The sequence below is a fragment of the Pinus tabuliformis genome, chromosome 2_2 (assembly GCF_031772625.1).
Source record: "Pinus tabuliformis cultivar Carrire ecotype Pingquan chromosome 2_2, CPIR1, whole genome shotgun sequence".
Lineage (NCBI taxonomy): Eukaryota > Viridiplantae > Streptophyta > Pinopsida > Pinales > Pinaceae > Pinus > Pinus tabuliformis.
Window position 1 is genome coordinate 376221224 of NC_142300.1, and position 15559 is coordinate 376236782.

Here is a 15559-nt window from a genome sequence, read left to right on the forward strand (position 1 = left end):
TTTACTGAATTTGAAAAGAAATCAACGATCGATGGGTGATTGAGTTAATTTGAATAATCTTCATTGTCATCTCGAAGGTGGGAACGATGATGATAATCTTCCCATGGCGTCTCTCCTATCATCATTGATTGGACAATTCCTTCATTCGTAGAATGTATACATGAAAAAGGATCTGAAGAGGTACCATATTCTAATGACCTATCTACCCATGCAATTGTTGAGTGTGGATTAGGGTTTGCCTCACAAGCTCGAAAGATTGATTGCTATAATGATTCAATGGGGCTTGGCAGCATTGCCTCGCCATAACCATCAACATCAAAGTAGTTGGAAATCTTCTTAAAATCAGATGATGTAGAAGAAATCATGTTGCAAGTCTCCACTCTTTTCACTTCCGCGAAACCATATGGTGATGGGAGGGCAAAAGTGCCGATCAGGGAAGGATATTTAAGGAGACCTACTCCAACAGTTTGAAGTGATGGTGAGTTTCTGTGTATCAATGGAATGCTTCCCGTAGCCTGTGAACTATTGGCAAAGAAGGCTAGCTGATGAATGACTGGGATTCCACCCTTGAATGGAAATGCAATCATTCGAAAGTATGTGGAAACAACAACAACCATAGCATATACCCAAGGCCTTCCTAGTAAAATGTTGTAGTCAAGGAGTCCATCAACTACCTCAACCTCAACATTTATTGTTTTTCCCCCTAGTTCAATTTGCAGGTTACTCAAAATTCCATACGGAGTGTATGTTCTTCCATCGAATGCTTTTAATGTAGATGGTGATCATGACAAGGGAGGTGAAAAAAGATTTTTCCAGCAACTCATGGACATAATGCAAGTAGACGCCCCCTCATCAATGATAGTTCGATGAACATTTTTATTGAGAGATTTTACTTGTATTAGGAAAGCTAATTGCGTCGGTAACTGTAATGTATATTCCGCATGGTTAAAAACAACAAGATTTGAATCTGTAGGATCTATTCCACCTATTGCTGATAATAAAGCTTGTTTTTGGGAGGGAAAGTTTTGCAACACCTTGAGTGTTGACATAGCGGAAGGTGATTGAGCCAAATCTTCCACTATATTATAGTTTTTAGCTACTCGAGAATGAGGATTGAATGTTGATTTGTGTACAACTCCCTTTGGTGGATTTATCGTCAATTCAGGTACAATTGGTGGAATAACTTCTGGTGAAGTCAAGGTCGAAGTCTTAGGTTGATTCGTAGCCTGGTTATTCGACGACAACGGATTTCCATAATCTTTATTCCTTGTTGACACCAAAACATAGTTTTGTAGATTTGCGATGGATAACATGAGTACTTGGGATGTGGAAGCATTATCAGTGGCAACCAAATGTGTCTCCGAGGTTGTAAGTGGATCTCTCAACACTGCTGAGGTATTTGAAGTCTTTAGAAGCTTGGAGACCTCAGAACGATGTGGACAGTCTCTTGTATTATGCTTGTCATTACATATCAAACATGGATAATGAGGTTTCCTAGCCGTGGTAGGGGAATCAGACGATTTCCCTGGAGTGGAATTTTCTTGTTTCTTTTTGTTATTCTTTCCCTTTTTCTTACCTCCTGGTTGCTTTTGATTCTTGCCTTTGTCAGATGACATGGCATTAATCTCTAAGGCAAGAGTGTTTTCTGATGTGTTTTGCATTTTGATTGGAGATATCAAGAGTTTGACCAGATGGTCCTCTTGCTGCCTGTCTGCTTGAAGAACCGATCACATCGTCGCCGACATGAGAGTCCCTAATCGATTTTGGAGGTGGTGGAACATTGAAGGCTGGTCTAGGTGCATCGGGAATTTTATCATAGAGCATGTCAGATTGTGTGTAAATCAAATCCAAATATTGGGCACGAGTGATAACTTGCTCTTCTGTGACAACTCCTCCTTTTGCCACATCCTCAGTGATTGATGGCAGCAAAGATTTTATGAACCACTCAGCTAAAAGCTGATCGGGAACATACGTCTTAACCATTCGACGACGATGCTGCCACTCATGAATATGATTTGATATATGGGTGGAGGTAGTCTGTTTAAAGTTGGTTAGGAGTTCTGTTCCAGTATCGTACCTGATATGTAACTAGAAGTGGGTCAAAAAGGTAGTGGCTAAAATGCTAAAGTTATCGAAAGAAGCTCTTGGTAATTCAATGTACCATTTAACAGCTGGACTAGTAAGCATTCTTTGGAAAAGACGAAGTCTGATCGAATCATCATTCAAAGTATTGGATGAACACCATAGATGAAAGGTCATAACATGATTCTATGGGTCTTCTCCAGGATTTCCATTAAACTTTGGAATATCAGATGGTAATTTATGAGGAATCCCCGACCACCAAAGCACATATGCAATTGGATCATTAGTGAGCTGGTTTAAATATGGTAATTCTAAAGTTGCTACGAATGAAAACTGTCGATTCAAGTCAGGTTGAGAATACCCAGGATAAGATGGAATCGCCTATGCAATAGGTCTTTGCATACCAACATAGGGCATCTGCATTTGGTAACCTTGGTAAGGTTGTTGGACAAAACCAGTATAAGGTGGTTGTTGATAACCAGATTGGAATTGTGGTTGTCCATAACCTACAAAGCCTTGTTGCCCAGGTCCTTGGTAAGCTTGATATTGACCAAAACCAGTTTGAGCTTGTGAACCGAGTCCAAACTGGGGTTGGGACTGTTGGAATTGGGGTTGTTGGAATTTTGGCAGCCATGGTTGTTGAACCAACTGTTGCTACCCAGTAATGAAAGATTGACCAAGTTGTGGATCAACTATACCAGTGTAAGCCTGGGTCATTCCAGATAAAGGTATACTAACCTGAGGTTGTTGCTGGGCTCCAGAAACAAGTGGTTGTTGTATAACAACTTGAGAAACTTGAACCTCTTGACTTGAAACTTGTGGTTGCAAGGAAGAAGGATCAATTTGTACCGGTTGAGATACAACAATTTGAGCTTGTGACTATGGCACAGTGGTAACAATAGGTGTAATAGGGATATTTGACATGGTTTGCATTGTTTGTGTTGGATACACAAGCCTTGGTTGGTCCGGCATTACTGGTTACCATTGACAAACTCTAATTCCAAGTCGATTTGAATATTGTGGGAAAATACCATATGGTTGTCCTCCAGAATAGCGACGATACGATGAATAAGCATATTTCTCTCCATATGGTGGCAATCCTGTATTTAATGGATACACCGGTGTTTGATGACTAGATTGCCCAAATTGATATTGATGTGCAGGATCAAATTGTTGAGTTCTCATTTGGGAAAAACAAGGTTGAGTTCCGGACGAGTACATGGGTGTTGACCATGGTGCAGAAGCAACCCCTGAGTGGGTTCCAGACAATGATTGGTAACCAACCGGGACGAACGATTCACCGTATAGGTGCAACTCAGGTGTGGTAGAAAACATCGAAGGAGTTACAACAAAAGATTCTGCTGCAGCTACATCAAATGATACAGTCTTGGATGTTGACGGCTGTTCAGCCATAGTTAACTGGCCCAAAAGTCGTCCTAAAGATTTGATGGGAACTTGCAAGGAAGCAGGATCAGATGAAGCAAAGTAATACGGAGTAGCAAGATAAAGTTTAATCCCAGTTCCAAAGTGAAATGGGGTTGCAGGTGTGGAATCCTCTACTATCTCTTCTATGGCAATCAAATCTCGTGGAAGAGGTTGACCATCAAGTCTGTAAAAGATTTATGGTGTTGATGAAAGTGTAGTTATAATAGTGACTGATGTTGGAGGGTTAACAACTTCTGAATGATGAAATTTGAAGTCTAGATGTTCAGGTAAATGAACAATACTTTTAAAGGGAGGTTCCTGAACAACTTCTAGTTCAGATGTAACCTCTATTGGAACTGGGATAGGTTCTGGACCAACTCCTAATAGAGTTGTTTGAAGTTCAAAAGTACCTTCTAGTTGAACAATTTCAAATTGAGTTTCAACTTGATTTTGGACAACCTCGGTTGTTGTTACACTAGGATCAATGCTAATGTCCTCAGGTAACTATGAAACTTCCTCTTTAGGAATGGATGTAGTAGAGATAATTGGAGTAACTGGAGTCTCTATAGCTGTTGAAACAAATGTTTCAAATAACCCAGATGAAGAACCAAGACTTCTTAATGTACTAGACTCAGTTAAACAGGACCACTTTGTCTGAATTGGTGTTGCTTCGAGAGGCAAAGGCGGTTGACTCGCTATTCTCCGTGAACAACGGGGTTTGGGTTGACTTTCCTTCACAATTACGGATTACTTTATCAGCTTAAACTCAACTAAGGAATAAGGATGTTATTGGTGGTCAATTAATTTTAACGACACTCGAACACAACTTCGCTTTTTTAGTTTTAAAGAGTCAAGAAAAAGCAAAAGATGACTCTAGTCGCCTTCGATTTTTAATGAGCCTGAAAGCAAAAGTGCTCAGATGATCCTTTTACTTTTAAAGAGTTGAAAAGGAATGAAAGTGACTACTCTGGAGACTCTAGACAAGAGGGTTTACCAGACAAATCGCAAAACTGCAATATACACCTTGGTGATAAATGAAAGAGAAATTACCAAGGACTTTACATACGGTAGTCAATCTTCCCGAATGTTGTGTTTGGTGCGTTGCGATCAGTAAGGTGGCAGACTCGGCTTCCTAGGGATAAATGATTTCAACCTATTGGGGTCTCCCACTATATATGTGACGGTAGAGGGAGCACAAGTTCGTACTAGCACTTATCGGATCAAAGAGGAGGAATTGCCCAACCTTCAGTGAAAACGAAAGCCACTAGATTTAAAGACCCCAAAACACGACTCTAGCCTAGACCTATAGATGTTTTTCATTCAGTTCTAAAGCACTGTTAGATTAATTGATGTTTATTTTAAGTTGATCTTGCTTAGAAATTTTCCTTTGGAGGTTCACAATGAAATGTGTTCTGAAATTTCTAAGAATGCAACTAGAACGATAAGCACTCTTTTCGTTTAATTTCGACAATGAAAACCCAAACTATGAGGGATAGAGCATAGAAGTACTTTTGAACAAACAACAAAGAGCACAAACTAATGCAATTGCCTAAACGTTCCTTTTAGCACACAAACTGAAACTCTAAAATGCAAATTACATGTATTTCTTTTTAGTTTCTCTTAATGTGAATGATGCAATAAGAAAAACTAATGCACAAACGATTCAGAACTTTTTCATAAAAAATGGCGATTTATGGCAATTTCTTCTAAGAGAGAAAGGAAGATTGAACAACACTTTCAATTTTGAAGAAATGAAGATTTTCGACACTTTAAATGAAAATACAAATCAAATGCACAAATAGATCAATCAACTATCTATGAAGGAAGATTTTATGACACTTCACTTTCTGAAGAAAATGACGATTTTACGACACTTTTCTATCGACAGAACAATCAATCAAACTACTTTTCGACAATGGATTGCAAATGAAAAAAAAATACATAACAAACATTTACCAATCCTAATCTAAACAGGTCCAAATTAAGGAGATGAAAGGATAGTTTTCAGAGATGAGACATCATTTACTTTCAACAAGCAATTCAAAATGATGAAAATTGACAAAAACTTCAGCTCCTAGATGGGAAACTGATCCTCAAGAGATCAGTGTAGGCTGTAGTGATAGACAATGCGCTGAATCACTCTGTACTCATATGGGAAGTGCATTGCAGTGTAGGTCTTAGTTAGAGACAGTGCGTTGATGACAATGAGCAATTCTGAAGGTGTTTTTGGCTTAAATTTGGTTCAATTTTCAGTGAATTTAGACTTGAATTCAATAAGTGACAGAAGGTATAGTATATTGGAATGTTCTAAGAGGCTACTTAGCTACTAAAAAGGGAAAATGTGTTCCCCAGTGGAGTCACCAATTTGTTTCGGGAATATTTAGTGTTCTTGGAAAACTGCCTAATCCTCTAAATCTAGTAGCTGATCTAGAAACAACAGTCAAAGCAATCTTAATTTTTCCTATAAAAAACAGATAAAATAAGGGACAAAGAACCTACTTGTAACTTTCGCTTGTTCCTTATCTCCCTTGACCAATTTTGCTGCTCCTTCCCGTACTTAAATCTTTTGAGAAGTACTTGCACAACTTACAGAAACAAAAACCCGTCAAAGCATAATGATCTATTATTTATAAATAACATGGAATCGAAAACATGATATACACATGAATGCATTTAACATAAACACAAGCATAAGGGAAAAATCTTGAAAACTTTATTGATAAGAGGAAAGATTACAACCAATGCGAGTTCGATCCAGTGTCATCCTTCCAATTCAATCCTTCTTCACCTCATGAAAAGCAAGACATTCCAACAATATCACAATACTTGCACTCAATCCTAATCTCATACCACCAGCATCTCTTTACAACTCAATATTTTCCAGCCCAGATCTCTTAGATGAGTGATCTATTTATAGGTGAGTGAAGGAGGTTATGCTATCAATGGAGGTAATGAATGCCTTTCTAAATTTAGAAATCAGTTCCATGGAAGGAGGGATAGGGAATTGATGTTTCCTAGTTCCCTTTCTCATCCAAAGGCAGACTCAAAGGAGCATATGGCATTTGAGAAACTTCTAGAGGCTTTCAATGGATAAGGAATCTTTAAACCCTCACAGAACTTTGCTCAACTTTTCCCAGTGCCGATCAAAGAGGGGCTAAGTGCACTACATAGCACCTTGTTAATGCATGGTTTTCATTGCAGCGCACCCTAAGGAAGGCCTACCTACAGTGATCTTCTTAGAGGTGGTTTTTGGATGTCTTCAGTAATGGAACTTCTTTGTGAGTAAGGCATTCTGATGACTAACTTCTTTATGGCATGTAACAACTGTACTAGGGGTTGATGGGACCTAATAGCATCGATCTGTATCTTGGGGTTGATGTGCCCAAATGGATTTGTAACACCATCTGAAAAGTAATTGTGACCAATCGAGTAGCATTATACTTGCCGTCGTCACCCATCTCGATTTGCATATGGAGATCTTTCTCATCCATGTCACTAAATCACTCCTTGTCGCCAGTCATGTGGAATGAATCTCCACTATCTAAGTACCATACACTTCCCACCATTGATTACACCATGCATGAAATGAGGGAAAATTCCAATTCGAGTTGAGAGGCCAAAGCCTCACCTGCCGCTCCTCCTGAGGACTTCTTCTTGGACTTCTTGAGTGGAAAATTTGTAGCAAAATACCCTAGCTCGTGACAATGAAAGAACTTAACTTTCATCATGTCTTTCTTCTTGACTCCTGTTGTAGTGGCTACAACCACCCTCCAAAATTTTTCCTTAGCTTCATTTTGGAGCGTCCCTACCAACCATTCACAACAACATGTCTTGCTTCGTCAAGCACACAAGCTTCAGTGATTTTCTTATAGAAAGACAATGTGTCCATCAGAGCTTGTTGCACTCCCCTCACAATCTTTTCTCCCAGACATGGTCCAGCTGCAGGCTAAGCAGCTCCCTCAAAAACTTGCGCAATTCTAGAGGGTAACTAGCCTTCCCTCTAGAATTTGCAGAATTCTATCTGGCAACCTGCTGGGCTCCAAAATTGCACAAATCTGTGAGTCAGGATTCATCTAGAAAATTATGCAGTTCTTCCCAGCAGGGCTGCTCAGCCTAGGAATTACACAATCCTAGGCAATAGTCAGTTGCTCTACCCAGAAATTACGCAAACCTCCTCGTCAGCCAGCCGAGCTCCCTTCCAGAAATGCGCATTTTTCCCCAGCAGTTGAGTGGGCTCTTGCATGTGCAGTTGGGTTTACCAGTTCCACCCAGGACCAAGGAAACTTGACTTGCATGAATGATTTTATTTTTTGCGGAATAGAAAAAGGAAACATGCAAAAGGCATCCCATGATTCAAGGAGCTATTTTTAGCAGCTGGAGCTTACATGGAAAGATCGTTTTAGAATCTTTCCTTCAAGTGTCACTTTTTCCTAGATTTTTGGATTGCACGTCATGAGCCTTAAACTTATTTATTCGATGATTCAAAGCTCACTAATTCACATCAATCCTGGAGCTCTAACATCCCACAACACATCAAGGACTGTTTGACACATCCGGCTCAATTATTCATGGGTAAGTGGTCTCAACTTCTCTTTTTCATCATTTATGTTGCTTTTTGTGTTTTCACTTGTATCAGTGTTGTTTTCTTGATTCTTTGAACACTTGCTTTGGTTTACATGCACACTAGCTTGTACTAGCACTGTTTCAATTTTCGTTGCCATCTCACTGTTGTCGCATGCATGAAATTGTTTCGCACGAATGGTCGCCGATTCACCGACTCGCTTCACCCACATGGATGTTGTTATGTTTTTTGAATCTTTCATCCAATGTTTACATGCACGATCAATCACTTTTTTTACACTTAGTATCGCCATGCACTCACTTTCGCATTTGCTTCCAGTTGCCCATTGGCGGATCTGGGTAGCCTTGCCCCGGACTCTGCCTCGCCAAGACAACATTGCACAATCTGGAGAAGGAAGGCTCTGTCTTCCTCTCAGGAAATGTGCATTTTCTTCCAGTTACTGTCCTCTAGGCTTATTTTGTGCAATTCTGAGGGATAGTGATTGCTGGCACAAAAAATTGCACAATACAATCACTAAGCCTACAGTCATTGCCAACTGGAATTACGCATTGTGCAATTGAAACAGTCAACAGTCATCCTGGATTGCGTATTGTGCAATTCTAGCAGCCTTTCATGCCTCCCAGATAGCCCAGACTGCCTTTCGTGCAATTCTGGTAGCCAGCCACCCAGCCTCACAGAAGAAATTGCACAATCCTTGCCACTTATTCCCTAGGTATGTGTTCTATCGTTCCTTAAGTTTGCTTTGGTTTTCGCTAATAGATTTCCTACCATGCATGTCTCTTTGTCTCTAGATCTTTCAAGTGTTCATTTGCCTCCTAGCAGTACAGGATCAATGGCCTCCAAGAGAGTGGGATCAAAGGACATTGACAGAAGTGCCACTGGATCACCAGTTGAGCGAGTGTCCACATGTCTACCCATCTATCAAGATACCAAGTTGTTTCTAGACAAGGACATCAAGCTGAAATGGCAAGAGGTCAATGATGAATTTGCAGGCACATTTGGGGAAGGCCTCAAAGGTCACTAGGTGTATGTGAACATTCACAAGTTTGGCTTGTACCGGATTGCATGTAGATACCCCGCGTTTCCATGCACAGACATGATACACTGGATTGCCTCGCACATAGAACCTAAGACAATTATTTTGAGTAGTGTCAGCAGGACAAAGATTGCAACCTTTAGGGCACATGATTATGATGAGATGTATTAGATATCGGAGCCCGTGATGATCATGGAGACTCCCTTCAACATACCCAGAAGTAGTGCAAACTCTAGAGACATTCTAAAGAACTGGGTGAAAGAGTTGGCTAGATTCAAGATGACACCCAACCAGATCTACAAGTTGAAGATACTGCGGAAGGCGTATCAATACTTGGTCATCTTTGCATGTCGACCGTATGGCCAAGAAAGCATGGAAACCTTCCCACAGAATTGAGTGATCGCACTGGACCAATTGGCCAGAGAAGGAAAACCATGTAACTGGTCTGGCATGTTGGCTCATTAACTGAAGGAACAGGTAACAAGGGCTCGACAGTCACCCAGAGGTATGCAGGCAAAAATATAAATGTCCACCTACATCTTGGATGCAATTTGTGCCCGACAGGAGTTCTCGGGCTTGAAGTGGGCATGGTCACCGGCGGAGACTGTTGTGAACAATTATTTTAAGATGTTGTCCGAATGCAGCTTCAGAGGAGTTATCACATGGTTGTCCAATCATTTTGTCACCCTAGTTTACAAGATGATATTCAAACATGTTAGGTCCCTATACTACTAGTGTAACCCCTTATTGTTATTAGTACGACACCCTCATTATATTGTTATGCCCATGTAGTCCCCATATTGTTATTATTGTGGCCTATAGAAGCCCAATATTGTTATTATTGTACCCTTAGATTATTATTGTTATGTCTGCTCTGATTATGTTATGACCCCTTAGACTCCTATATATAGAAAGGAGGTCTTGTCATTTGTATCATCCATGAATTGTTCATTTGTGTAATGTAAAGGAGGTTTCCTCCTCGAAGACGTTGAATTCTAAGGCGTTTATTTCTCTTTTCTATCTTTTTGTGAGTTGGTTTCATAACATTTGGTATCAAAAATTTGGATTATAGGGTTTCCTGCGCCAAACCGGCCATCGTGGCATTTTTTCTATAACCTTTTTTCTGCGATGTGTCAGAAGTGAAAAAAAGACCCATTTGAGATGAAATCGCGCTGAACCTTGGATCTGAATTTCAAATATTGTCTCACTATAGTTGTGGAGATATTATCTGAGGAAGTTAGGGTTTTTGCAAGCTCCTGAATTTCATCTAAAATAGGTCGTCGTGGAATTTTTGCTATAACGTTTTCTCTACAAAGTTACAGAAGCTAAAAAAAAAACCCATTTGAGAGGAAATTGGTTTGAACCTTAGGTCTGAATTTCAGATCTTGGCTCACTATATTGTCGGATATATGATATGAGGAAGTTAGGGATTTTGCAAACTCCCAAATTACATCCTAAACAGGTGACTTTGCGAAAATCATCATAACTTTCTCTCTGAGCATCAGATTGAAATTTCGTCAGAAGTTACAGAAAGAGCACAGACTGTATTCTTTTTGGGTATAATTTCAAAACCCAAGGTTGAAACAGTGACACATGGCATGTCGTACAAGTTCACTCTACGGAACTAGTCTATAATTAAGTCATCGCGGTAGATTGGGAATAAATACTTCTTCAAGAATGCAATTGTGATCAGACTTGTGGAGTTAGAAAGAGGACTCAAAGGGATATTACAGGCCAAAATTTTAGAACTTAAAGATCCGAAATTACAGAGTTACAGTAATTTTAAGATAGAGCTCCCAAAATCAAGAAAAAGCGAGATGAGGAAGTTTGTTGGCAAGGATCCGGTAGATTGGATACTACAGATGGAGAAATATTTTTATCTACATGGTGTACCACTGTTACAAAAGAAATGCATTGCATCTAATTATTTAGAACCAAATCAATTTTTATGGTATAAAGGGCTTTGTTCTCGTACACCACTTGTTACGTGGTCAATTTTCACGGAGGAAACGATAGCACATTATGAGGATACAAAGAGAAACACCTTCTTTAGCCAATTGATAAATCTCAAAAAAAAGTGCTCAATGGCAGAGAACATTGAGGACTTTCAAAAATTGAATATAAGGGGAAATGATATTCCAGAGAAGAAGAGGATTGATTTCTCCATAGGGACTTTAAAGGATAACATTGAACATGAGGTTCATCTTTGGGAACCTGATTCATTGGAAAAGGCATTCAGGTTGGAAAGAAAAATTGAAAGAGAAATTATGGAAACAAGGAATCCCACCACTCATGACTATAATTATGGAAGTGTTTTTTCACCTAGCCATCAACAACCTACAAGGTTTACACCACAACAATTGGAAGAAAAAAGAGAAAAAGGGCTTGGTTACAATTGTGATAGCAAATACACTAAAGGTCATAAGTGTGCTGAGAAGAAATTATTTTACATAGATTATGAAGAGGAGGAAGAAAAGGATCAAGAAACATCAAAAGAATAGGATATACACTAGGAACCCGCCCCAGAGAAAGAAGAAATGAATCTGACCATATCTTGTAAAGCATTGGAAAGAATTAGCACTCCTCAAACTCTCAAGATAGAAGGACATATCAAAAAGAAAAAGGTTCAAGAAGTGAAAGATCACATCGAGAAAGAAGAAATGAATCCAACCATATCTTGTAATGCATTGGCCAGAATTACCACTCCTCAAACTCTCGATATAGAAGGACATATCAAGAAGAAAAATGTTTAAGAAGTGAAAGATCACATCAAGCATCAAGAAATGAATCTAACCATATCTTGTAATGCATTGGAAGAAATTACCACTCCTCAAACTATCAAGATAGAAGGAAATATCAAGAAGAAAAAGGTAATAGTGTTTATTGATTCGGGCAGTACCTATAATTTTATTCATTGTAAGATAGCCAAGGAATTGAATTGCTTCCTATATCCAGCACGAGAGTTTCAAGTGATGGTTGCAAGTCGAGGAACCATAAATTTCTCTGGAAAGTGCCATAATATCAAGATATCCATGGGAGAATATGTATTGAATAGCCCAATTCTTTCCATTTCAATGGGTGGTGCTGATGTTCTGCTAGGAGTCCAGTGGCTACAATCTTTGGGTACGATAGCTTTTAATTTTCAAGAAATTTTCTTGAAAAAAATTTGGGAAGGAAAGGAAGTTGAATTGAGGGGTATCGAAGGGAAACCAGGAAAGATAATCAACTCTAACAGCATGAAAATCCTTCTAAATAAAGAAAAACATGGTGTAATTTCACAATTATGTTCACTATAGGATCCCACATCGAAATCATGTATTTCTCTAGATCTCTAAAACGTTTTGAACAATCATTCCAAGGTATTTAAGACTCCCAAAGGCATCCCACCTATTCATGATCGTGATCATGATATTCATTTGATTTTAGGAAGTGTTCCTCCAAACATCAGGCCTTACAGATATCCATATGCCCAAAAGAGTGGGAACTCATTCAAAAGTTGCAGAAGATCCCAGTTCAAAAAGTATTACGAGAACTTGACAAAGAAGGAAAAATCATATTGGAACTTGAAGTAGTCACAGAACCAAGAAATCAACAGCTACGAAATAGATCAATTTCAAAGTATCTCACCAAGTGGAAGAACTTACCCACTGAAGATTCCACATGGGAGGACAATAATTTATACAGAAGCATCAAGAACTACTCAAGCGTTGAGGACAACACGTTTTGAAGGGGAGGGGCATGTTAGGTCCCTATACTACTAGTGTAAACCCTTATTGTTATTATTACAACCCCCTTATTATATTGTTATGCCCATGTAGTCCCCATATTGTTATTATTGTGCCCCATAGAAGCCCACTATTGTTATTATTGTGCCCTTAGATTAGTATTGTTATGTCGGTTTCGATTATATTATGACCCGTTAGACTCCTATATATAGATAGGAGGTATTTTCATTTGTATCATCCATGAATTGTTCACTTGTGTAATGTAAAGGAGGTTGCCCCCTTGCAGAGGCTAAATTCTAAGGTGTTTATCTCTCTTTTCTATCTTTTTGTGAGCTAGTTTCATAACAGAACAAGATCCACCCTGCATGTCGAAGGCAACAATGGAGGCACTAATAGACATAGATGATTGGTATGCCTCACAGTCCAACAGCTTCATACAGATGTACAACTTGGTGAACCCTCTGCATGTTCTACTGATGTTTTCCTTCGGCGTACTCATCATGCAGGAAGTAGCATATCACATCTCGGTAGGATTGATAGCTAGGCTACATCGGAAGAAGAAGGCACGTTTGCATTCTCTTTCGCTGCGCATTGGGTTATACGAGATATGGAGTTTCAAGCATACAGATGTCGAAGTAGAATAGATGAATAAGTATCCATTCGACCTCTGGAGTTACAATTTGTATGACCCACATTTCCTTGTGAAAGATCACTGTGCGAGAGTACAGTTGAACTAGATCCACGGGGCATTTCATTAGGTGGAGGAGGACCCATGGAGATATTGCTACAGTTTCTCTAGAACCAATGAACAGGTCAACTTCGTTGTGGAATGGTTAGCGAAGCAACATGAAGTAGCATCCTGGAGAGCACTAGAAGCAACAGTAGCAGAGGTAAGCATACCAGTGCGCGACAAGGGAAAAAGGAGGATTGTCGATCGCATGGAGGAAGAGCAAAGATGAAAGTTCTGAGAAGATCCACTTGTGGAGAAAGCAACTATGGCTATAGAGGCAAAGAGGCAACAACACAACAAGTGAATTGCGCAAAGCTAGAGAGAGAAACAAATAATGGAGGAAACAGAGAAGGAGTTGCATGAGTTGAAGGAACATCTATGAAAGGAACAAGAGCTATGAAAACAAAAGAGGGAAGCGTAGCAACAACAGGTACAATAAGGGGCGCAACATGTGCAAATGGATGAAACATCGCCCTTACAAGTAGTGGATTCATCAGAACAACTAGCATCAATCGAGTAGGGTGTGTTGCACTAAAAATTGTCACCATGACATTCTGCAATCTGTGTGAGTCTATTACCACTCATACTTTCCTCCTTTGCAAGTCTTAAACCTCAGTTCTTCATGTCAAGCCTTGAAAATAAGAGAAAGGCCTCAAAAGTCTATAAAACTCTGGTTCCGCACTTTCTCTTAGCATTACCTACGGTCTCGCACCTAATGGTCATGTCCCCTGCGTACCTGACCACTCTGTCTATGTGTAATGGGTGTGGACCCCTGTAAAAGTAAAAAAGGTGCAAGTATATTCTTAAAAACTCACTTTGAGCCATTTCTCGAAGCTTCTAGAGGGAATCTTGAGGTGGCAAGTTCGCTCCTTTAAGGTTCATGCATCCCATACCTTAAGGAGCTAACCCCTTGATGTGAGGAGCTTATCCCTTTGAAAGAGGACTCTACCCCTTCATAGGTGGACCTGTAACTTCCTTCCTCTACACTATAAAATGAGGCATTGGGTTGGTTACTAGGGGGGTTGAAAGCTGAATATTTTTGAGGTGAAATGCTGCTGAAACTTGATCTTCCTAATTGAGATTTTGTGAGGAGAGATTACATACCTTGTTGATCTCATTGGGAAGAGTGTGAGGCTTGTAAAAGTAGAGGAGATTCCTATTTGGACCCTGGGAAGAACTTGTATAGCATCAAGGCACCAAAGGTTGTAAAGTTCTTCTATTTCAATGTTAATACAATCAAGTTTATTTTTCTCAATAAGATATGTTTGATAGTTTATTTCAAGGACTCCTTGATCACCATAATGAACATGTTTTATGATATTAGCTATGCAGGTGTTATTTGATATGTGCTTGTTTGTGTTTGCAGATTCTCAAAAGGAAACTCTTTCGGACAGTTGAAGGTTGGCTGCTACAAACTAGCGTTGGACTTAAAATAGGTTCTAACACCTCTATAGTTTTTATTATGAATCAATATGTTTAGAGAATGGTAGATTTGCTTGTTCTGCTTGTTGCTAGATATCTTTATATAGTAGGGAGATCGGCCTTGTCTGCAAGAACGATTTATCCGGCCAAAAAATTTGTAACCCCACTGGGGATAGAACACAGAATCTCTGGTTTTGTAGACCAAGAGCTGTGAAAACAAGAGAGGGAAGCAATGCAAGTTCCGAGAAGATCCACTTGTGGAGAAAGTAGCTACGGCTATAGAGGCAAAGAGGCAACAATGCAACAAGTGAATTGCGCAAAGCCAGAGAGAGAAACAAATAATGGAGGAAACAAAGAAGGAGTTGCATGAGTTGAAGGAACATCTATGAAAGGAACAAGAGCTGTGAAAACAACAGAGGGAAGCGCAAAAACAACAGGTACAACAAAGGGCGCAACATGTGCAAATGGATGAAACATTGCCCTTACAAGTAGTGAATTCATCAGAACAGCTGGCATCAAGCGAGTAGGGTGAACCATCGTAGGAGCACAACTTTACT